Source organism: Panthera pardus, unplaced genomic scaffold (assembly GCF_024362965.1).
Source record: "Panthera pardus isolate Hobbes unplaced genomic scaffold, ASM2436296v1 HiC_scaffold_20, whole genome shotgun sequence".
NCBI classification, from domain to species: Eukaryota; Metazoa; Chordata; class Mammalia; order Carnivora; family Felidae; genus Panthera; species Panthera pardus.
In genome coordinates this window covers 40872366-40895385 of record NW_026526766.1, presented here as the reverse complement: position 1 = coordinate 40895385, position 23020 = coordinate 40872366, and the positions used below count along the sequence as shown (strand labels likewise).

The following is a 23020-nucleotide window of genomic DNA, read 5'->3' as shown; positions in this document are numbered from 1 at the left end:
AATAAGGTCACACTGTGAGACACTGCAGATTAGGACTTCAACATATGAATTTGGAGGGACACAGTTCCAGCCATAATACCATGTCCACTGGGGATCTTTAAAAAGAGGCCAGATGGGGGCGACTGGGTGGCTCAGTAGGTTGAGCATCTGACTTTGGCTCACATCATGATTTCACTGTTCGTGAGTTTGAGCCCCGCGTCGGGCTCTGTGCCGACAGCTCAGAGCCTGGAACCTGCTTCGGATTCTGTGTCTCCCTCTCTCTCTGCCCCTCCCCCACTCTCACTCTGTCTCTCTCTCTCTCTCAAAAGTAAATGAACATTAAAAAATAAATAAAAATGAAAATAAAAAGAGGCCAGATGATCAGAGATGTTGTTGGTTTAATCCTGCTCTGCAGCCGATTGAGGACATGCTTTTACAAAACAATTACAGGGTCAAATCGGGACTCCCAGCATTCAATTTAAGGTGCAATAAAAAGCTTGATTTCTTAACCCACAGGCCTGACTTGGCCTCACAAATTACAGGGTGAAAAAACAGAGCAATATTGCTATTACTTCCTTTGCCCATTTTCCTATAGAGATAACAGAGGAAGTATCTCCCTGTTACTCCTTCAAGGCTACATTCTGGCTTCAGCCTTCTTTTGGCTCCACAGGTACCAAACACCCAATAGAGTCGTACCTACGGGGAAATAATATTCTGTCACTTCAGGAGCACTGCAGATTTCCTCCATCCCCATCTTATTTTATCCCCCCCCCCAATTACAGAGACTACAAACATCAAATAATATCACGCTCACATCCTCATGAGGGAATTGAGAAGTTAAGCTTTTAGTCTGAGGTCATGTAATTAATTAATGGCAGTGCTGTGATTAGGTTTAAGTTTCCCTGATAATCTATCAATTGCAAGTCAATTTATTGAGCATCTATTTGTTTAGCATGGTGCAAACTACTGAAGATTGGTGTGAGTCCAACCAAATCACTGAAACTTCCAGCATGACATTAGAAGCCACGTCAGTCCACTCTTAACTAAGCCATGATCATAAAAGCCCTCAGCGCATTTTTTTCCTTTATTTTGGCGCAATTACACGCAGATCACCCACAGGCCTTCACTTCAAACCCCACTGTGAGCAACACTGGGAATGCTCTTTCTCTGATCCTTTCCAGAATTGATCCCTCAATTTTTGCCATTCTTCAGTGAGTATTGGAGGCTGTCTCTGCTCTCTCTCCCCGACAGACCAATACCTTGGAGAGGATGACACTGCCCTTTGCATCGGGCATCTTTCCATAGAAAGCAACGGTTTAGAGTTTTCCAGGACTCTAAAGCCACTTTCGCTTCTCAAACTCAGCTCTCAACTTAGAAAATAGCGGAGTCCACCTTCCCCATATCCAAGGGCAGCCCTAGTAAGTGAGTGTTAATTAAATAAGTCGGGTTGGCTATGTAACAAATGACCAAAAGACCAAATTTCAGTAGAAATCAACACACAGCTGGGGTGTTTTATTTGTGTGAGTGTTTGTTTGTTTGGAGGGTTTTGAGTTTTTATATTTTTTTGCTCACACACCAACGAGTTGAGAGAGGTTTAGCTACTGACACGGTCTGAGTTTGGTTGGGCTTGGGTCCAACCTGTAGGATGGGTTTAGAGCTCCCCTGCTTGTCCCTCACCTTCCCTGGACCAGCACTTACCTGAGGTATGTTCTTCCCTCAGCAGAAAAGCAAGTACACAAGGGCGAGTCCAATGTCACAAGTGTATTTGAAGCCTGTGCTCACGTAACATCCGCAAACCTCCCATTGGCCAAACAAATCACTTGGCCGGTCCTGATGTCAAGAGGCCCATCAGGAGGCCATGTAAAAGGTGTGCAGGGGTTACACTACTCCAAGGAGGTGCAGGGTCAGACCTATAATCTGATCTTCCCTTGGTAAGGCAAAGACCCAGTTCTTCAGGCTGTCCATGATGGCTCACCCACTATAACTCACTAGATACCTGCCCTTCCAGCAGCATCTTTGACCATTGAGCTAATCCCACCTTCCCCTTGCCTCCCCAAATTCCGTGACACCACCTTTTAAAAAGCAGTTCCTCCCTTCTCACGCTGTTTTATTAAAAGCTTTCTGCCAGGCTGGGAAGTTGAGAATCCCACCTGCATCTAATATATGATAATTTGCTAATGCAACCCAGCACTGTTCGCTTTGTTTCCCTCAGTCTGTTGCTTGCCTGTTGCATTGTTGTTGGCCAATTTCCAAAAATCATAATAGGAAAAATAAAAAAAAGAAACTATTTAGAAGATGATTATCCAAACATCCGAGCCCTCCTCCAGGTAATGAATCCATATTGAGTGAAGCTAGCATTTGGAACAATATTGTAAGAGGAAAAGAAAACGAAAAATTCCCGTTAAAGTAAATAGGTCCTACAAGTCTATCTTTGCGGATCCACAATATGGAGTCATAGATTTAGTTGTTCACACTTCTCCCATATTTTCAGAGCCATTAAGCAGGGTGGACTTGTCAGGGTTTCAACATTGTAATTGTTTAGCTATAAATTTCCCTGCTGGCTGGGGCCTGAGGTTTCCAATAATCACAGGCAAAGGCAGAAGTCAAAATAGATAGTACATGGGGGAAGGGAGAGAGCCCAGCATGAGGATTTACTGTGGTAGGAGGGTGTGGGGCCGTGGAAAGAGGGTGAAGGCTGCCAGAGGCATAGATGCTGAAGAGCAGAGCACAGGACCATGATAACTCTAGGTTAAGTTGTGAGTAAGGTTTCTGCTCCCTGACACGATGAAAACAAGCCTGAGCTCCTGGTTCCTTCCCACACAACCGACCTGGAAGAACCTCAGAAATAAGAAGCAAAACTAGATCTGAGAAATGAACATAAAAATTGTGGGGGACTCCTTGGTAGACTGAATACGTGGTGGGGACCAACCTGGGGCTGGGGGTACCAGTGAAATGATGAAGAACATGTTGAGGGGAAGCTCTCAAGTTCTGCTCTTGACTACATTACCTTTGGGGGATAATCATCTGCCCCAGGGTGGAAAAGCATCAGACAGGTGGGAGGTGAGAGGTGGGTAAAACCAGGGCAGGGCCAATACCCTGCGGGGTGAGGAACTGATGAAAAAATGTAGACTGGCCAGTTGGCCTTGAGCACTCCTCTACCTCCTCTGCGCCCCCTTCCTTCAGAACTGGTGGATGACAATCAAAAGCTGTGTTCTTCAAATGATTTTTACTTCCACCCACAATGAGAAAAAACATTTTATGTGGTGACTCAGTACATACAGAGCCTTGTACAAATGGAAGAAAGTTTCACAAAACAACATGCTAACTATTGGGATGCATTCTATATTTTTCAACCTCTTCTATTCCATTCCATTCCATTCCATTCCATTCCATTCCATTCCATTCCATTCCATTCTGTTTCTTCTCCCTCCCCTCCCCTCTTCTTCCTCTCCTTTTCTCCACCTCCTTCTTCTCTTCTTTCTCCCTTTTCTCCCTCCTCCTTCCCCTCCCCTATACTGACTGACTCACTGTATTGACTTCATGACCCATTAATCAGCTGCCACCCAGGACTTGGAAAACTTATTCATAGAGATAATATCCTTCCCAGGTTACTTTTTCAGAGTATCTAAAAGAAGATTCTGACCAAAGTTGTGGCCTAATGGAGAGACAAAAATTGGGGTGATGGGTTATAGTTCTGTGGGATCTTGAGCACTGTGCTTTGGATCTCACCCCTGCCCCACTTCTAGAAACTGGGTTTGAGCCCCTCCACCAATAGAAATCGCCAAACATGGTAAATGTTATCCCTAAAGGAAAAAACAATTTTAATATGGAATGCTATATTCAGCCAAATTATCACTTAAATCCAGAAACTGAATAGACATATTCTCAAGCATATAAGGTTTCAGCAGATTTACCACACAAAGAACTATTTAGAGAATTCAAGTAAAAAGTAAAACCAAGAGGTTGCTAGAAGAAATATGGGAAGAAAGGGGATTCAAATAATTTGGTAGAATTAGTTGTTATCTAAAATATTAAGAAACAAAGGAAAAAATAACTGTATCCATAATAACCCTGAACAAAAGTTTTAAACAGTATCAAGAAGGGGATGGCAGAAAGGGATGGAAAGCAAAGAGATATGAGAACATGCTAACAGGTCCAACGTGTTCAAAGAGAGATTATTAATGGAAGATAGATGATAAATAATAGAAAGATGATAGATAAATGGAATGCAGGTTGATCTGACATAGGTAAAGGGATAAATAAATAAAAATGTAGAAGAGACAGAGACTCTCAGATTAGCTAAAACTGTTTTTCTCTTATATATCAACAATATAAGATCTATAAGAGAAGTTAAAAGAAAACACAAAGTCAAAGGTTGAAAAAGTATTCAAGGCAAATATGAACCAAAGAAGGTCAGAGTATCAATTTTAATATCTGACAACAGAATACAAGGTAAAAACAATAACATGAAGAACAATAAAGCAAAAACAACATAGCCATCATTGGGACACATGATCCTCATAATATAGGTTCAATATATATAAAGTAACAGTGATAAAACTGAAAGAAATGGAAAACAAGGCAACTTCCCCCCCTCCCCCCAAAAAAAAGCATAAATGGTGTAGTCACATTTGCACTTACAACATTTGATGGCTTCCTGCTGTCCTCAGGATAAAGTCCAATATCAGGGCTTGTGAGGCCCTATGTGATCTGTTCCCTCTTACCTCTCCAGCTCCATTCTTCAATACTTTCTGTAACCTTTTTGAATCTATTTTTATTCTTCATATATGCTTTTCTCTCTTATTCAAAACCATGACGTTTATTGTTCTTCTAGCTGTAACATCTTTCCCACTCTTGCCCTGGTTAACTCATACTTATCTAAACTATGTTAGATTAGATATTACTTCTTCCACAAAGCCTTGAAAGTACTTGTCCTTTCACAATATTCCACTCACTTATAAATTTCCTGCTTGACTCTCTATCTCCCCCACCAGACTGTAAGCTCTATGAGGAAAAGACAGTGTCTGTGGCAGTCACCAACATACTTCTAGTTCCCAGGACACTGAATATCATCAAAGGGATTAAAAAAAAGTATTTGTATAGTAACCAAGTCCAAAAAAAAAAAGTATTTGTATAGTAATAATGGATTATATTGTTTAAAGGAAATCAGCCCAATTTCTGGTTCAACATGGCAGAATTAACATGTGCATTCATCTCTGTTTCTTCCCCCCACCCATAAAACTTCACTAAATGCCGGTAAATAATTTTTTTTTAATGTATAAATCCTCCAGAACAAAGAGAAATCTACTGCAGATAGCTTATCAAAGTCAATAAAAATGAAGCCAAACTGGATGGGGTCAGTGGGCATGGAAAACAGCAAGAAGCAAGATCAAAGCACAAAGAACTAGAAAGGCTCAGGAATTGAAGGCACTAGGTGTTTCAGAATACAGGAGTTGAATATATGACTAAAAACAGGCAGATTGATTGAAAGTCTTTATGAAAAATGCAGACACCCTCCTACCCCCTCATCTAGCCCAATGACAGCAAGAAACAACCCTATATCCAAGCAAAAGAAAAGAGGTGTACACTGTGGCTAGATTGTTCCAGAAGGGCTCTGGACTTGGAGGCAGGTAAAGCAGAGAGTTGGACTGAGATGCTTTACTGAAATCAAGAAGATTAAGTGGAATTTTGAAACTCATCTTCCCAGTCACTTCCCCAGTTTGTTAGCCCCACCTCAGACTGGCGACTAGAAGGGACAGTTGATTGCAGAATCTGACAACTCAAATAGAAAAGACCTACCCTTGTTGATATCAATCAACTGCCAGACCATGATTTGGTGAGGCCCACCAGTCAACAGTTCCACCTTGGCACCTGTGGGTTTTTCCATTAGCTTCTGGTTCCTGAGTCTTAAATTGTGTATAAATATAAACGATTTCTACTCCTAAGCACTTGAGGAAAACCACTAACTTTAAAGGAAGTGACCCAGAAAGGCATTTACAGGAAATAGAGACACAGCAGGAATGGAACAAAAAAATTTTTTAAATCAATATAATTAATATTCTAAGAGAGATAAGAGAAGATTCTACATCCATGAAACAAGAACAGAGTGCCAGTAAAAAGGATTTTCAGCAAATAAATAAGAGCTCTTGGAATTTAAAAATAGAATTGACAGCTTCCCTGTGGGCTGGGACATAGTAATATGTATAAAAATAAGCTTTGTCTCACCCAAAATTGTCTGTTTGTTGATCTTTACTCAGAGGTCCTAAACCATGTGTGAGTATGCAGATGCTTTTCTATGCATGGTGTGCCATCTTGGAAAGGAGGAGGCAACCTTGGTCCTGCTCATCCACTGACGCCTAGTTCCTCATTTGTGTCCCAGGCTCAGTCTTTGTTCCAATACGTGTAACCACTGATACTCCCAGGGACCCTTAAGCAAATAGAGATCAAAAGAGTTGTGTGCATAAAACAGACTTGACCAGAAAATGATACCCAGGCTTAGAGAGGTAAAGTGACTTGCCCAAGATCACACAGACAAGGGACATGGAAATTCAATCCTAAATTTCCTGATACCTCCCATTTGTTTACTCATTCATTCATTGGAGAAATATTATAGCAGTAATAACAAAGATGATTAGTTTCTGCACTTCCAGAGCTCACAGTCAGATGAAGAGAGAATGGAGCAAGCAAGATAGCTCCAACTAATGCTGAGATGGAACTCTGATCAGGAGGGATGTCCAAGAAGGGCGTTCTTCCTGGACTGAGCCCTAATGGATAAAGACAAGAGGGGAAGGGGATGGAGAGGATCAAGATAGAGGTGAGAGTAACCACTGGGCTTTGGGGGCACTTCAGTGGTTCTTGAAGTCTGGACTGCAAAGATCAAATGTAGTCACAAGGAGAGGTGAGACTGAAGCATCAGGGAAGGACCATATCAGCCAAGAGACAGCAGGCTATGCTAAGGAAACTGGACTTTATCCCACAGCCAGACAGTAGGGAGACTCACAGTTTTGATCAGGTGACAAACTCTTGCCCAGTATATAATCCATTTAATGATATGGATTCCAGAAGCTACAAAAATACAAGATGGGAGAGACCATTATGAGCTGGTGACTATGCCTGATAAAGGCAGATGATTTAGGTGGATAAAAAAATAAAAAAAGAGGAGGGGATCACTTGGAAAAGGAGACAGTGGCACAAAACAAGGTTAAGAATGAGAGTGTTGAGTTCAAAGAGCAACCAGAGAATCCTCTATCTCCAGGAAACAAGAAAAGACAAGGAAGAAGGTAGGAAGGTTAGGGCCAGTTGAGATAGACACCAAGTTGAGGAGGTTAAACATGGCTCAGCATGTTGGTGCTGCTTCAAACTTTCTTCCCAATGGTGGAGGAAAAGGAAGCCCCGAACTCTCAGGTGGTGGCCAGAAGTAGACTTCTATCATCCCAGAACTTCTTTGAAATCTATGTTTAATATTTAAAATTCATAGGAGTTTTGCATTCTACTTTACATAAGATTGATGCAAAAAGTGTGTTTAATTACTTTCTAGTTAAAACACAACTTCCTATACCCCAAGAAATCTTGCAGGAAATTAGTATTCCAGAAAGATGTTCTTGTGTCTTTTCATGTCTCATGAATGCCAATACCTGGGGGACATGAAGATGCACAACAGTGAGAAATCCAGTTTCTCCAAGTGAGCTGTGAGGTGAAAGAGGTATTTGAGGAAGTTAAATAAGCTGGAGGGTACTGGATGGGTGAGTTAGTTTAAAGTGAGTGGTAGAAAGCCGGGTAAGAGGCTTTTGATATAACCATGATGAGACTTCAGACCAGAGGATGATGATGGATGGAGAAAAAATGGAACAGACACAGAAATTTTTGAAGACTTGACAGATGATTCAATGTGGGGGGAGGAAGGAGGAGAAGAAAGAATCAAAGGCAATTCTGACTTTGAACTAGGGAGGCCAGACGCCAGGGTCAAAGAGGAGGAAGTTGAGAACATGGCGGCTGTGGGTGTCCCTGTGCCTGATGCACATGTGGAAACGTGTTGTAGATGGCTGGACTCAGGAGACAAGACCTAAGGTAGAAACATGAAGGCAGGCGTAGGGATCATTCTCATCGAAGTCATAGTTGACGCCACAGGGTTGGAGGGAAGCCTGAGTGAGCAAGGGGAAAGAAGGAAACACAGAAAGTTGGGGACATACAAAGATGAGTAGTGGAAATGGAGAGAGGGGCCTCCATGCAGCAAAGAGGAAAAGGTGTATTGACCCTCAGACACCACAATTTCCATTACACATAGCAGGAGAAAACTGGATAAAGAAAAAAAGGGAGGCGGGAAATTTCTTGGTTGGTATACCTGAAGAGTCCAGGAGTAGACCCCGACTTCAGGTATGATTAGATTCCAGTGCTGAAATGACGCCATCAGAATTCTATCTCTATCCACCTTTTCACTCTTCTTCCCTTTCCAGCTGCTTCACTCTTAGGCCGATTTTCTCATCATGGTGACCCTTGGAAGCTCCAGACTTTTATCTTCTCATCTCAACAACTCAGATAAAAGAGAACTCCTCCATCCCCAAAGTTCCAACAGAAGTCTCCAATGAAAGTTTCAGGTTTGGCTCTGATTGGACCATCCCTATTCACAGGCCCATCCTCAAAGCTGACACCCTGGCCAGCACTGGGTAACATGCCCCTAAGTGTCCCAAGCCAAAGCTACACGAACTAAGCCCTGGGGGAGGGGGCCTCCCCAAACGAAAGATGCTTTGCAACTTCCATAAAGAGAGAATGAATGCTCTCAGAGGAGCAGAGAGGCTCCAGTGGGTGACGGGAAGGTTTTAAGAAGCTTGGGGTGGTGACAGAGTGGCCAAAACACGCAGTCATACAAAGGCCAAGGTAGGGGCAATAGAGGCCCCACTGCACCTGGCTAGATCCCCCCTACATCTCTGCCCCCCTCCACCGCCCGCTTCAGTAATGAGCCTGATGACAGTGAAGCCCCATCCCCAGCTTCCCTCCTTCATTGTTCCCAGCATGGCACCCAGCACCCCCATCACTACACCCTTCCAGAGCCATGCCAGAGCCACTTTGGCTGGGGCCCATGGGCCTCTCGGACAATCAAAAAGCCCCTCTGGCTTCAGAAAGCAGCCTTGTAATGTGAGAGCCAAGTCCTTCCTGGCTGGACTTCCCCACCACACACATCATACAATTCCTTCTTTCCCAGCAGGTAATTTTTCCAGTGAAAGAATCACCCCTCCCCTGTCCTTCGCCTCTGCCCCACCAATTGTTTGCTGAGGCGAGACCAGTAATGCTCCTTGGCTGGACTTCAGAGTTCCAGTTCAGCCGGGGGTAGGAGGCTGGGATTTAACCGAGGACCCCGAAGGGCGCATGTTGCATGAATCATCTCCGCAGTGCCCGAGACATCAAACCACACTTCACCCCTCGCTCGCTCTTTGCCGGCCGCTTCAGCTCATTGGCGTTTGAAGCAACATCACCGGCGGCGGCTCATCTGGAACATCGTGGCACGCTCCCCTTTCCAGGATAGCGAGCACCCTTTACCGCAGAGAGCGAGGAAGAGTCAGGCAGACAGACAGATGGACAGGGAGTCCCGCAGACAGCACGGATGAATATGGATTTGCAGCGTCTGCAGCGGGAGGGCGGCCGTGGCAATCAACTTCAATGCTGCGGGAGCGCGGGATGGACCGACAGCAACTCCCCTTAGGAATCTGAGTGGGCTCTTTCTCGTGTGATGTTTTGAAGCATGTCAGCATTCCTGGGCACTGTCAGCCTCCTCCAAATGACCTGAGTGGGGGTGCGAGTAGCAAGCTCTCACCGCCTTGGGCTGTGCGGAAGGAAATGCTGGGAATACGGGCATACTTTCCTCTCGCTGAGAAAATCAAGGCGGAAGTGCCTCAGCCTCAGCTCCCCCTTTACCCTCGCATATCAAGGTGCAGATAAGCTGATCTATTACAAATTCTAATGCAGCACGTTTCCCTGACCAGGAGCCTCGTCTCCTCCAGTGCCCCGAGCGTTAGCCAATATTTCATCAAAACCAGCTCCCTTCCAGAGGCCTCCCTCTCTTCTTCCCGCTCATGCCAGAAGGCTCACACCGGTGCCTTCTCCATGCATGTGGCTTACACACACACACACACGGACACGGACATACATACATGCACACACATGCACATGTACACACACATACACGGACATACACAGACATGCACATGTACACACACATACATATCCAAATAAAACTGGACCCTGATCTTCCAGATACATGAAGCTGCCTTGCCCACCTGGCTTAAAATGATCATTTTTCACTCTCGAAATGTTTGAATCCCACAAAGAGATGCTTCAAAACACCAAAATGATAAAACACACACACACATGCACCCATACACACAGATGCGCACACACCAACACACATCAAGGAGAGCTGTTACACGAGACGTTTGTTTCTGAAAACCTGTCTTCTGATTTCAGCCTTATTTCTCGCTCCACGTAGGCCTAACTCTCCGGTGCCATAAAAGCAAATCCAGAGCCCAAGAGCAGCCCAGCCAGTTCTATGGGCTGGAGTTCATTTCTTGGCAGCCAAGAGGTCCACTTTGTTTGCTTGGAGAGACCTCATCCAGCCACTTCAATACCCGCTCAGTCTTAATTTTCCCTCCTACAAAATGGGTCTAGTAAAGCCCACCAAGAGTCGGGCTGTGGGGATTCGTATATTAATATCACCAAACCCTTTTGAAAACGAGCCCATGATTGTCACCATTCAGGCCTGGCACTCTGAGCCAGGAGGAAGGCAGGCCTCAGCCTGACCTCAAGACTCCGACTAGGTGAGCCGGTTAAGAAAGCGTTGTAGTCCAGCAGGTGGGTGTGAGCAAAGAAGAAACAGCCCCATAAAAACTACACTTCCAGCAGAATCTGGTGTATGATTCCAGACTCGTGTTGTGCATAAGAATAATCCTGAAGGAACAACCCTCTACAGAGTGGACTGAGCGCCAGGCACCGTGTGCCTTAGTTCCTTTTCTTCTTTGACCTAGGTTATAGATGAGGAAAGAACGGTAGAAACGTTCAACAGCTTGCCCAAGTCGTGGAGCCAGACTGTTCCTTTAGCCACTACAGCAAGCAAGGGAGAGAACAAGCGAGCGTGCACGTGTGCCTAGAAAAGGGCCGGTAAGAAAACGCGACACAGTATCTCTCTCATGGTTACGGGTGGTAGGATTACGGATGATTTTTTTTTCTTTCACTACAGTATCTGCATTTTATCTAGATTCTTCTCATTTCTACAGTGAAATAGGCATTGCTTTTATAAGAATAAGTTCTCAATGTTATTTGGCAAAAGCACCTGCCATTCCTGTCTCTCTGACCACCATGCTTTCTCCCCCAGAGCAGCAGACACAAGGAGGGCCAGTGCCCGCACCGTTAGTCAGGCTCAAGCCATTCCTCACACACAGCCCCCAAAACAAGGCAGAATGACAAGAAGAGGTTAGCCAGCTGCTAAGAAATGTCATCATCAAGGCGGGGGAAAGTGGTCTCACGCACCCCAAATCCACCCGAGCCCCTGATGTCTGGGGACGGTACTGGGGACACAGTGGGAATGATAGAAAGGGACCTTGATGGGGCCAGGAGACCAGACTTCACTCTGTATCTCGTCTTCTACTATCCAAATAACTTCCTCAATATCCGAACCAGCTTTCTCACCTGGGACCCTCTGGGGGCCTCTGGATTCTAAGATAACCCTAAGAGAGGCTGACTATGTGCCAGTCACACTTCATGGTCTTTATATGTGTGATCTCAGTCACCACACGAAGCGCAGGAAGTAGATGTCACATTTCACAGATGGGAGCCCTGGAGCTCTTAGACAAAATGACCGCATCAAGGTCACAAAGCAAGTAAGCCACTGAACTTGGATGCAAACCCAGGTATATCTGACCCCAGATTTTGGAGATCTTTCTGAGTTAATGATGTTGCCAGATTTCTAACTCCAGTATTTCAAATATGCTCGAACTCAAGCTGCATGTCAGTGGTGTTGGCATTGTCATCACAGCTTCGGGGGCTGAGTTGTAAGTGAAGTGCTCTGTGACTCTTAACCCTATTTCCCTTCTCCCCTTCTTATCACACAGCCTCCACGAAGTGCTTCGGGGCCTCTAGAGCTTTCCAAGGAAAGGAAGCCAGTTCCTTAGGAAGAGCGCTCGGTTCTCTGGCACCCACGGAGAGACAATCGCACATTAGCCCCTAGGTGCTGGCCCATAAGCTTTTCCCAGAACGGACCAGAAGCGGGGGGGGGGGGGGGCAGCACTACACCCAGTGGGTTAGCTCTTCAGGCAGGCAGCAATAATGGAGAACGTGATAAGCTGTCACTAGAAGCCAGCTCAGTTCTCTGAGACTTAATGGTAGAATAACACAATAGGGTCAGACTAAAAAGGTTCCCTTATGAAAATTTTATCAGCAACTTTGGTAAATGGCTATGGGAAAGGTGCTCTGCTCCCAGGCAGACCTGGGACCCGGTTTTACAAGGTACAGGCGGCCTGCATTGCATCACCCCCCACAAGATATTAAGGGCACTCAAATTGAATTAACACCAAATCAAGCCGGTGCACTTAACAATACAAATGCACTTAAGGGATGCCTCAGGATGATTTGTGACTAAAGAAAGCAAAGAAGAAAACGGCCTGCAAGCCACAAGGGTGGTGTTGTGTGTCATATACAGGAAAGGCCATAAGTAGAACTTAGAATACCGGAAAACCATGAACTTCGGGGGCTCTCAAATACCTTAGACCCAGCCGTAAAGTAGAAGGCCGCTTTTGTGGTATGCAGAAACAATTGATAAATAAATTACAGCCAATTTTCTTAGTGGCAGGGTCTCCATTACCTCTGACAGCAGCCTAACTACTCCGCTAAGATGATAAGAGGCAAATAATGGCGGATCAGGTAGCGCCCCAGGAAATTCTTCGCCAGCTGCCAGGTCTCTTCATGACAGTGATGACACAAAGATCCTCAGTGAGAGCCAAGTGATGAGAAGTGACAGCTCGCCAGGCAGACCGTGACAGGTCCTAAAAAGAATCAGCTGAAAGTGTCCCTGGCAGATGGGACCCCAGAGTCAGGGCTGGCCCTTTGGTTTCTTTCCTTCCCCTGTCAGTGTTTGTCCACACACATTTCCCCCTCGCATGTCTCCCTCCTTTGCTCTCTGTCTCCCTCACCCTCTTCCCACACCCCTCTTCTCACCCCCTCACCTTCTCTTTCAAATATATCCTGTCTACTGAGCTGGAAGACAATTTGGCCATCTTCATAGATGAATGGCTCTTCTGAGATGATCTTGGAAACTTGGATATATTCTGGACTTGAGAGAATTCAGGGGGAAAAAATGGCCTCACTGGGGATTCCTTTCCATCAAGTGAAATACACACAAAAGCATGCTTTTGTTATCCTTCCAGGAAAGAGCTGTCTCCACGCAGGGTCTTACTCTGAAAACGGGCTCCATTTAGGTTGGAGGTGGCCTCATTTTGTCAGAGTTAAAGCAATTGCTCGCCGAGTCACGAGGTGGCTGAGAAACTGGGGCAGGCAGGTTCAATTTTTCACTACAGAGAAAGAAGTTCTCAAAAAGTAAGAAGGACCATTTCTAGCTGCTCTTGTGCCTCAGCCAGGACGTGCTCACTCCAGGAGGTAGGCATTATCATAAGGGAAGCTGGGTGAATGCAAAGGTCTCTGCGTCTAGAATGAATGATCTTGGGCCCTTGATCTTCAGCTGGGTGACTTTGAGTGAGTGCCTTGACTTCTTGGAGTTAAACTTTCTCCATGAGTTAAATAGAGACATTTGCATCTTTAACATCCTCCTGGGATTGTTTAGAGGACACGGCAAAAGTAATTATGGGAAAGATCTTGAGAAACTAGGAACCATCTACGAATATAAGGCATCGTAATAAAGAAAATAATCCACAAACTACGCATGCAGACACACTTCTTACAAAAACAATCTGGGGTCCCAAGAAAGACCAATCTACTCCTGGTTTTCCATAACAGCGGACTTGTCTGATCACCGGAGGAACAGAAGAGCAAACAAACATGAATGAAATCCATTGAAATCCCCAACTCAAAAGTAACTGTACCAATTACTTTCCAGCTTCTCCCAAACTGAACTTTGAAGGCAAAACAATGAATGGTCTAATTCTTGGGGGCCAGAGATTTGCCTCATCTTCAGATCATCCTCACAGAAAATGCACCCCCTACCCCGCACTGGCACACCAGGTGGCTGAAGACACACTCCAGAACACACACTCCCCCATGAACTTCACCTCTACTCTGAGCATCTGGAGTCCCTGCCCATGTCCTATTTGGGTGCTCCCTCTATTCCTCTACACAATCCCTTATATGCTGAGGGATCACCACTACTTACACTGCTTACTCATGACTTATCATTAGTCCCTTTTCCTCAACAACCTTCTCTGAAGTTCACGACTCGTTATTCATTGATGATTCATCCAGTCAACAAGCAGTTATTGAGTACTTGATGCCAGTATGGTGCTTGGTGACAAGAATATGGCGGTCCATAAGACAACACTCCCAACTCCAGGAGCTGACTTTCTGCCTCACTGTCCCTTTCTGGAGGCCGTCTTTGGTTTCTCTATGTATTTCTAAAATGCACCTAAGCTGACAACACCTCTCCAGTGAGGCAAAACCCTCTATAAATTGGAAAGAAAGCAAAATTTGTGTTATGTGGAAGCCTCCAGTTAAAAGTGGCCAACTCCATCCTTCAGGCCCATCAGGCAGAACCCATTCCTCTCTCACCTGGGCTCCCACAGACTCATACATGCTTTTATTACATAATGTTTTTAATTATCTGTTTGCCTGTCTCTCTCTCCCCACCATACTTTGGTCTTTTTAGGCTTGGGTGCCCTGCTCATCTTACTCATGCCTGAGTTCCAGCACATATCACAGGCCTGGCACTTACCTGGTATTCAGTAAATAAATTAATGAACGAATTTGCTTCTCTTTACTTTCTCTGTCCAAAACCTTCTCTTCTCCCCTTTTTTCCCTTCTTTTCTATCAGCTCCAACCCCAGCCTGTGATCCAGGGAGGGAGGGTTGCTAAGTGGTTATCAACACAGACTCTCCTTGGAGTGTTTTGGGGTGGGTCTCTATTGGCTTGCGAGAGGAGCTTATTAAATATTCAGGAGTTTTTGGAGCTGATTTTAAGCTGTTGGTAACTGGAAATTGGCTGTGGTGGGAGCATTTACACAATGGAAATCAATAAAGGATGCACATCAAGATTTAGGGGTTTGGTTTTGCTTTGGTTGTTTTTTGTTGTTTTTGTTTTTGTTTTGAGAGCCCGCTTCTCTGCACACCACTGCTCTGATTTAGCCAGACCCGGATTTGTGGCTCAGCTCTACTGCTCATTAATTGTGTGGCCGTGGACACCTTGCTTGATATCTCTAATGCTGGTTTCTTCATCTATAAAGTGAAGGTGATAATTGTGGCTTCACGGGGTTATTATGAGAATTAAGTGACCTAATGTTTGTACAGTGTTTCACACGGCTCTTCATACACTGTAAGTATCCAGTAAGACTGATGTATTAGTATTCGTACTTGGATCAGTATTATTCCCTGGCTTTCAGTCAATGTGTTGTTTCATCCAGTTTGTTTTGTTTCATCCAGTTTGTTGTTTGTTTGTGTTCATCCAGTTTTGTTTCTTCTTATTGCCTGAATGATTTGTGACAACTTAAAAAAAGGCAAAAGCCATAAAACAAAAAAAAGAGAAATTAAAAAATCAAGATCAGGGGAAATAAAAATTATGGTACAAAGTCACAGTGACAACACTATCGTAATCGGAGAGAATCTGATCGACCGAGGCTCACTAGAGTGTTCGTTGGGACATTTTAAGGGGTTGCCAGCAGAGCCACGGAGGGTCGTAGCGGAAGGGGCCTCGGAGATCTTCCGGTCCGAGGCTTCACTCTACTGAAGAAAACTGAGGTAGGCAGACAGGAAGAAATCGTTTCTTGAGCACTTACAAGCACACGAGCAGACGCTTTCACTGTCGGCATCTCCGTGGCATTCCAATTCACAGATGAAGCTGTCGAGATAAGGGACATAACAGGCCTTTCCCGATGCCACCAGGCTGGTGGTGGCAGAAACGATATTAGGACTCAGATTCCCATTTCCCACTCCTCTCCCTTTAGTCTCAGGGAACCATGCTGTCTCCTGGCTGCAGGAAGATCCATTTGGTGATAACAGCTTCCTGAAGATCAAACAGTCTCTCAAGATCCAACCGAATCATACTCACACAGAGAAACTGCAGACTGTGTGATGCAGGGGACTTCCCTGGGAATTTCCTGGGTCTGACTGTGACATTTGAAAGAATGACAAGCAGAAGCCCCGTGGCAAGAACAGCTGCTCCTGCATAAAACACATCCTCATTCTGTGTCGGCCTCGGAAAAGAGACCCGTGTTCTTCATTCATATTCCTCTGAGGTCCACTCTGAAGTGCGAGTCTTTTTCTGCTGCGCTTATAACTAGAATTCTTTTTTTTCCCCCTAACTTCTACCAACAGCTTCAACTTCATTCTTCACAAAACCTTCTGTTAGAGTGGGTCATAGGCGCTGAAATTAAATCTTTTTTCCCTTCCTCTTCATCTGAAAGAAGGAGCACAGAGCCAGAAAGGGGTTAAAAAGCAACCAACGGATCGACATGGGAGGGCAAGGAAGAAGCTGCGTAATCCACAAAGTGAATGGATCCACCGCCTATGGAGGGTTGGAAGCAACGTCTCATTTATTAGGCCACCACCCTTGTTTTGCAGCAAGCGGGCCAGCGGGCCAGCCTGGGGGGTCTATTTTATGGGGATTGTGTTATTGCCCTCAGAGCTGTAGCTGACCTCACACCAAATAAACACGTCAGTCACTTCTCAAGTCACCGTTCCCAGGTGTGGCACAGAGGCACCATGCATGGACCCTTGGCTTCCTTTTCCCCACCTGCACTCAGAAATGGCTCTCAAAATCCCAGTGTCCATGCTAACAGCTCTCTGTCTCTCCCTATCTCCTTCCCAGATTGTCTGCCACATCTGTCCAAGGTTTCATGAAGTGCACCTACAAAGCCATCCGAGTGGCAGGGCAAGCCACCAGCCCTCAGAGAAACTTCTGGATAAAAAAGAAGGCCCTGAAAGGAGAAAAACCAATACACAATTAAATACAAATTTTCAATTATAATACACACGCACACACATATATGTATACATATACACATATGTATGTGTATATGTATACATATATATACACATATATATATGCACATATATATAATATATTTCCCTCGAAAGTTAGGTTGGCGTTTTTTCCTTACTATTTCCTTACCAGTTTTTCTTAAGTGTGTTTTTTATTATTTGTTTTTCATACAGCAGAATTAACTTCTCCAGACTTAATGCCAGGTGGGCTTAACCACAGGCACCATCATTCTGCCACCTGTTTGGGTGAGCTTGGGTAACACTGACTCACTCTTACGTTTTTAAATGAGGCAGGTATGATGCAAAAGAAGATCTGCCACCAGAAATCAAAGAAAACCTTCAAAAGCCAACAGGAAAGCCAACTCTAAGTGCTATTTGCATTGCCCATCATGTGGAATCCCTGTCCAGATCGTTCTCCTCTAGACACTGATGTGCTCATCTGGGGGGGTCTATGTTTGGTCTGTAGTTCCTCGAGAAGATTCATATGGATTCCCAACTCCTCCACTCACTACCTCTGTGAACTGAGGCAAGTCACGCCAAACCTTTAAGGGTAAAATGGGACCTGCCTTCCATACTTCCCATAACAAAGACAAATGTGCTTCGGGAACAATATGCAGTAGAAAAATGGCAGCTGTTGTTATTGTGATAAGACCAAAAGTGAGAGGAGTATGTTTCACCAGATAAAATATGGGGTGCTTGGCTCCGAATGCATTTCTTTTGCAGTGAGGCCACCACGGAGACAGAGCAGGCTGACCTCCACGTCTGTGGGAGAATGCTCCATCTTGGGAAGACAGGAGCAATGCATTGTGGGAAAGCGACAGCTTGCCCATTGTCCAGAGAACCAACCTGAAACCACACTCTTTAGAAAGGGTTGCGTGTATGCCCAGAACAAAAAGAATTCAAACACTTGGGGTTACTCTGGGACTGTTTTCCCGGGGCCAACCTTGGGAACTTTACTGGGGATTTACTTTCCTCGTTACTTGAGGGAAGTAGGGAGCGCAGTTGAGATGATTATAACTCTATTCTGAAGGTAAAACAACAGCTCTGGTTTGGCGTGTGTTTTATTCCCACCTCTCCTTCAGGCGTTACCTGAAGTATCCCCAGGGAAACAGGGCTGGGAGTTGGTATCTTTGCAGGCCTGTTACAAGGTCCTTTTGTGTTCTGCTTCTCAAGTGTCTGAGCCTGTAACTTAAAACTACAACTGGTAAAGTACCTCTTTAGGCAGAAGTACCATTGAAATTCATTACCGCCTCTGAGAGCCAGGGAGAGGAGCAGACACTCGTGTGGATAAGGCCTCCAAACATGTCTGGACCAGGTGAGGGTGGCCTGTGCAGGCCGGCAGGGTGACAGGCAAGGGGCTGAGGAATGGAGGGAGGAAAGAGGCAGGCAAGTGTTCTCACGGTGGACGGTGAGGGGAGAGTGGAAGGATGTGGTCATGGGGAGAGAGGAAAGAAAGATGAATGGGGCCTGAGTCAGTCATAGGCTAAAGCAAACAGGAAGGTTTTAAAGTGAGATTTGAGGAGAGGAAGTGGTTCTGAGCAAGGGAGGGAGAGAGTTCCAGAGATCTGTCTTGGAAAAGAGCTACTCTTCATTTTTTTGGATAGTCCTCCTCATGTGAATATTTCTTGGCCGTTCTGACAGACGGGTGAACCAATTTATTATTATTTTTTTTTTTAAATCACAACTGGCTCCAACCTTTCCCTAGAACTTGAACCAGAAAGGATTGAGACTTTAGGTTTGAAAACACTCAGCGGATTCATTTGTGTTAAATTGTGCTGCTGCCTGCTGCTCCTAGCAAACACTCTGGGCCACCGATAAAGAGAGACGGGGAGGGGACGGGAGCATCCCAGCCCCTGCTGAGGTCACCTCTCTCATACTGTGTCCAGTGCCCCTCGGTGATCCAGGGAACACGATCCCAGGAGAGTTCTGCACCTTTCTAAATCTCTCTAAATTTCCAAATGTAGAATTAGATTGGCTAACTCCAGGAGGGGCTGTGTTTGGTGGAGGGAGGGAAGAGGGATGGAGTTTCGGGGCTGGGGGTCCAGAGTAAGCTCACATGAAAGACAAGGGGTTTTTGTCTGGTATTCCATGAAAGGCATAAAGACACAAATCCAACCAAATAAAGGGTGACCTTTGAGAGATGCACAGTGCCTTGCTTCCTGTGAACTAGCATTAGGACAGTTCTAGAAGCCCCAGATCAAAAACAAATCCAACTAACCATGCAAACAAACAGGCCTTCATTGAAAGAACCTTAAAATAGCAACTCTTTCCATTTCCTTGGGGAAGACCCTCTTCCCAAGACAGGTTATCAGATATTGTTCTGTCCATATTGTGAAAGATGATAAAATCCTCTGGGTTTTGCCTTTGCTTCTTGTTTCACGTCTTTGGGAAGTGAAACCTCCTGGACTTTATTTTTTGCATCTGTAAAGTGGGCATAATAAGCTTTGTTCCCAACTCAAAACAAATTTATTTACTCACATAGTTTGAACTTATGTAAAGATCTCGGTGTGTTTGTTTACAAAAGAATGTTTTTCATAATAGCAAAAGTTGTTGCAGAACAACAACTAATGACATCCAGGTGATTGCTCCTTTCTAGTCTAAAACTGAACTCAGGTACAAACAAGCTTAACGCCATATTAATTTTTTTTATTGAGCTAGACAATAAACTATTTAAATAAAAACCCCAACATTTTCCTGTGCTGTGTCCATAGTCTCTATTATGGAGTCAAAATTCACTTCTGCATCGTAATAAAATTCCAAACCTTCTTAATAGTAAACACATAAATATTTACTTTATTTTAACAGCTTTATTGAGATATAATATGTTTCTTCATATTATTTTTGCACTTTAAAACTGCACTGTCAGGGGCACCTGAAGTCAGTCGGTTAAGCGTCTGACTTCAGCTCAGGTCATGATCTCGCCGTTTGTGAGTTCAAGCCCTGCGTTGGGCTCTGTGCTGACAGCTCGGAGCCTGGGGCCTGCTTCAGACTCTGTGTCTCCCTCTCTCTCTGCCCCTCCCCTGATTCCTCTCTGTCTGTCTCTCTCACTCTCTCAAAAAGAAATAAACATTTTTAAAAACCTGCTCTGTCAAATACAGTAGTCACTAACCTCATACGGCTACTAAAATTCAAACTTAACTTTGTATAATTTAATAGAATTAAAAATCCAGTTCCAGTAAAAATCCAGTGAAAAGCACTATTAATATTTTGACAGATTCTTTACAACGCTGTTGGTTGTTCTCCTGCACATCTGTTTTGTTTACATTACATGGCTTTGATCTATTGCATCTGCAATGTTATAATCTGCCTTCTTAACTTTAAAATATTGGCATTCTTCTACACTATTTTCTGTTTCTCAGAAACATTTTCAATGGCTGCAGAATACTTCATCAAGCAGAGGTGCCATTACTATAAAAAGAGCATGGGTTTAGATTTTTTTTAAAGAAAATAAAGGTAAAATTTAAAAATTGATAGCATTTGCTAGCTTTAAAAGGGGCTGGAGAAACAGCTTCATTTTACAGTAGTTTCTGATCGCTTGTATTTTGCTAGACACATTCACAAAATCCAGCGGACCACAGGAGTGGAGGCTTCCTCTCCCTTCTTGAGCTCCTAAAAATGGTGGAGGCCACTGGAGTGTCATCACACATGAGAACACCCATCCCCCGCTACGTTAGAGCTGTGCTCAGCAGATGCTAAGTAAGGGCAACACGCTGTAGAATGAGGATAATCACCCTGAAATTACACGTTTCATTTGCCAAAAGCTAAAGCAAAAGGATTATGTTCTCGAAGAGCATTCTCTCGGCAGTATACCATGAGCCTCGCAGGGCTGAGGTGAGTAGCTGATGAGGTGATTTACCTGAAAGGGCCCCATACAGTGCCTGGCACACTCTCCCTAGAAAACTGCCAGAACCTTCACTCTTCTGGTTCTCCTTCCACAGTGGCTGATCCTTCTCCATCCTCTTTGCTGGATCCTTTCCACTTCCTGAAGTCTGAGCGTCCAGAGCCCCAGATTCTGTCTTTCGGCCTCACTCTATTAACATTGTCTCCCCAGCTGATCTCAGTCAGCTTCATGGCTTTACCAACCATGGGGACCCCCAAACTTCTCTCTGCCTCCTGACCTCTCCCTGATCTCCAGTCTCAAAGACCCACCTGAACATATCCTATGGGTATCCCAAAATTAAAATGTAATTTTACATCATTCTCTCCATCATAGGGACAAACCTGGGCTGGGGGGAGCAGATTATAAATTTTCAAAAACTTGGGGTCCTCCTCACCCTCAGCTTTCTCCAACACCCGGTTCATCATTAAATCTCGTAAATTCTGCCTTCTCCACCTCCACTGCCCCCGCCCAGCTACCACCTTCTCTCGGCTTCTACCTAGTGCCTCAGGGCCTCAAGCCTTCACTCTACCTCTCGGCCAGGGAGGTTCCATCCAACCCACCCTCCCCAAGGTGTTTGAAAATAGGTGGAAGCATTGAGAGTTTTCACAATAATGCTTGTCCCCTTTAATGCCTGGAGGATGAGTATCCTAAATACTCAGGACAATCCTTCACAGCTAATTATTATCCTCTCCCCAAATGCCAATAGCCCCCCACTGGGAAGCCCTGAATCTGTGTGATGCTTTTCAAACTAAGCCAGGTGTGGTTTTGCTAGGTTCAAAATCCCCCATGGCTCCCCACTCCACTCAGAGTAAAATCCTAAATTCTTAACTATGACCTCGGAGGCACCCTATTCCACTGGGACCTTCCAGGCTCCACTCCTCAGTTGCTTCCTGTCCCCTTCACTCTGTTCCACCCCACATGGCCTCTTGCTCTCTCTGATCTGGGCCTTCACACTGGCTGTTCCACCTGCCTGGGGAGTCCCGCCTGGCCCCCTCCCTCTGCACCCAGGCTTCTGCTCCAGGTCACCTCTTCAGAAGGCCTTTGCTGGGGCGCCTGGGCGGCTCAGTCAGTTAAGCATCTAACTTCGGCTCAGGTCACGATCTCACGGGTCATGAGTTCGAGCCCTGCATCAGGCTCTGTGCTGACAGCTCAGAGCCACGAGCCTGCTTCGGATTCTGTGTCTCCCTCTCTCTCTGCCCCTCCCCCGTTCATGCTCTGTCTCTCCCTCAGAAGTAAAATAAACATTAAAAAAAAGTTTTTTTTTAAAGAAGGCCTTTGCCACCTCCACCACTTACAATAGACCCCAACCCCAGGAGCCCCTCAATGTTGGTCTTCTTTGTTTTCTTACTCCTCATTAACATTTATTTACTTCTTTATTCACATGCTGTCCCCTCCTCCTGAACTTAAACTCCATGATGTCAGGAACTTGCTGCAGGTGGTGGGTTGTTCTTTTCACTGTCACCCCCCCTGAGTCTAACCTGGTAGAGAGAAATCCTGACAAAACTCAGCAACCATAGGGAGCACTTCCCAACGCGGGCTCCGTTCTGAGCACTCTCCATGCATTGACTGAGATTTCTAATCCTGCTGTAACAAATCACTACAAACCTAGTGGCTTAAAACAACACGAATTTATTATCTTACAGTGCTGGGGGTCAGAAGTTCAAAATTTGTCTCGCTGGGCTAAAATCAAGGTGTCAGCTGGGCCGTGTTCCTGCTGGAGGCTCTAGGAGTGAATCTGCTCCTTGCCCTTTCTTTCCAACCTCTAAAAGCTGCCTGTTTTCCTTGACTGTGGCCCTTTCTCCTTCTGCTGCCTCTGCTGTCCCCATCTATGACACTTATGATTATATTGGGCCCACTCACATAAGCCCGATGATCTTCCCATCCCCAAACTGTTAACTTAATCACATCTGCAAAGTCTCCTTTGCCACATACGGTAACATATTCACAGGTTCTAGGGATTAGGATGTCGGCACCATGT

The 23020-nt window shown here is 45.0% G+C and overlaps 1 pseudogene; it reads left to right on the top strand.

The window, feature by feature from the left end:
- LOC109247114 (ferritin light chain-like) overlaps positions 1-16254 on the top strand; it is a 45725-nt pseudogene extending 29471 nt beyond the window's left edge.
- The last annotated feature ends 6766 nt before the right edge of the window (positions 16255-23020 follow it).